Here is a 1998-nt window from a genome sequence, read left to right as displayed (position 1 = left end):
TTTTTTTAAAGTGTCTTCTGTGTTTTAATTTGGGGCATGTTTCTTTGTCTACCCATTTTGGCTGTCTCTGTGTGTTTGTTTCTATGTATTGCACTATTAGACACCCAATCTTGGCAGTGTGGGCTTATGTAGTAGGTGTCCTGTGAGACCTAGTGGCACTGTCTTCTTTTTTCCAGAGCTGAGTGTTATAGGAATCTCCCTTGTGTGTGTTATGTGGGTCCTCCTGTTGTCGTTGAGTCCACAATGCTGTTGGCCTATTCATGGTTGACCTTCAGGCTGACTGACTCTGAGGATCAACCCTGACCTCACATTGTATGAGCTGCTGTTCACATGGTGCTGACCATGAGGTGCTGACCACATGGAGCTGAAGTGTTCTCATCCTGTTCTGGTGCCTGCCAAGCTCTCTCTTTGGACATGCTGCATATTAAGCTAATTGGATCATGCTCTGATGTCATCTAAAGTTGGCCACTGTGTGTTTGTCCTGGGAGGGATTCTGGTGCCGGCCAATTTCAGATGCTTTCTGTGACTGGCCCTGGGCATTCTATTTGGAGCTGCAAAGCAATTCGCAGTTTGTGGCTGCCGCTGCTGGGTCAGAGTGAGTTCAGGAAGTCCAAGCAGTGCACCAAGGCTGACTTTTACCTGCAGTGGGACTGGGGGAAGTTCATCAAAAGTCCCAAGACACCCCTGATATCTGCCTCTGCCTGCCTGCATCTGCCATGTGCCTGTTAAGCTCAGTCACTGAAAGAGTCTCTGGAGGTATTCAAGTAGCATGAGGTAACTTCTCAGTGAGTTCTCAGGTAGAGTGAGCGGTGTTCACCAGATTGATGCAGGTTCAAACTTGTTGTCTGTGCTGGGTTTGAGGGCACTCAGCAAATGTTCCAAGGTATACCAGGTCTAGCTTCCACCTACTGGGTCTCACACACCTCTGAGAAGGCTACAAAAGACCCAGGCCTGGCCTTCTTTGTAGGAGTAGAACTAAAATGTCAAAAGAGGCTACTTCGTAGGGTTTAAGATTTCTGAGATTCATAAGATTTCTGAGATCAGCCATGTGAGCTCAAGTGCTTTGCAGAGGGTCAGTGGGTTGTCCGAGGCCATGGAGCTGCTTCTTGCTGAGGGTGGTTCATGGTCCCCTAGGATGCAGTGGGAGAGTGAGATGGTGGTGATGTCCTGCAGCTCTGATGCCATCACTGTGTCACAAAAAGTTTAGTCCTCTGGTGTGTACCTGATCCTCACAGATGCGTCCCTCCATTTCCATCCTAAGGTAACTGCAGTTCTCTTCAGATGTCTGGCCAGATGCATGTTCACTGGCTGCATGGGCAGCACCATTCCTGCCTTCTTTCCTCAGGTGGGTGAGCCAGGTTGGCTGGGTGCAGGAAAGGGCAGATAAATGGCCCTTGGGTGGGTTGAAATGCTATTAGAACCATTAAGATTTTTTAAAATGTTTTTTCTGTGTCTGCACCTTCACTAGAACAAAGCAACCAAAGTGATGCTTAGCTCACTCTCATGGAAGCACAGTTCTGCCCTGTACCAGTGCCACATGTCACCAGAGCAGTGAAGTGGGCAACTGAAGGAAGAAGACAGGGCATTCCTCTCCCAGCAGTGTAACACCCTCACAGGCATGATGCTGTCTGGAGAGCTGACCCCTGCTGGAGTGCTTAAGGCTTTTAGGCACCGAGTGTACTGATCTGATTTATATTTTTTAAAGATCACTCTGATTTGCATTTTTATTTTTATTAAAAATTATTTTACTAATTTAATTTTTTTCAATTAGAGATGACATTCAATATTAGTTTCAAGTGTATATAATAGTGGTTTGACATTAATATAACATATAGAGTGATCCCCTGATAAGTATAGCATGGGGGATCTTTTAAAAGGGTAATAATGAAATTCATGAGGGCTCCACTCTCATAACTTAATCACCCTCAATAGACCCACTTTTTATTTATTTTAATCAAACTTATTTGGGTGACATTCATTAATAAAATTGCATAGGTC

General features: G+C 45.3%; 1 non-coding gene across 1 annotated transcript; it reads right to left on the bottom strand.

Moving 5' to 3' along the window:
- Positions 1–1448: 1448 nt before the first annotated feature.
- LOC132214064 (small nucleolar RNA SNORA74) lies at positions 1449–1651 on the bottom strand. The gene has a single exon (XR_009448162.1). It is a non-coding gene; the product is annotated as a small nucleolar RNA SNORA74 (small nucleolar RNA).
- Between the last annotated feature and the right edge of the window lie 347 nt (positions 1652–1998).

This window comes from Myotis daubentonii, chromosome 12 (genome assembly GCF_963259705.1).
Source record: "Myotis daubentonii chromosome 12, mMyoDau2.1, whole genome shotgun sequence".
In the NCBI taxonomy this organism is placed as follows: domain Eukaryota; kingdom Metazoa; phylum Chordata; class Mammalia; order Chiroptera; family Vespertilionidae; genus Myotis; species Myotis daubentonii.
This window is presented reverse-complemented; position numbering and strand designations above follow the sequence as displayed.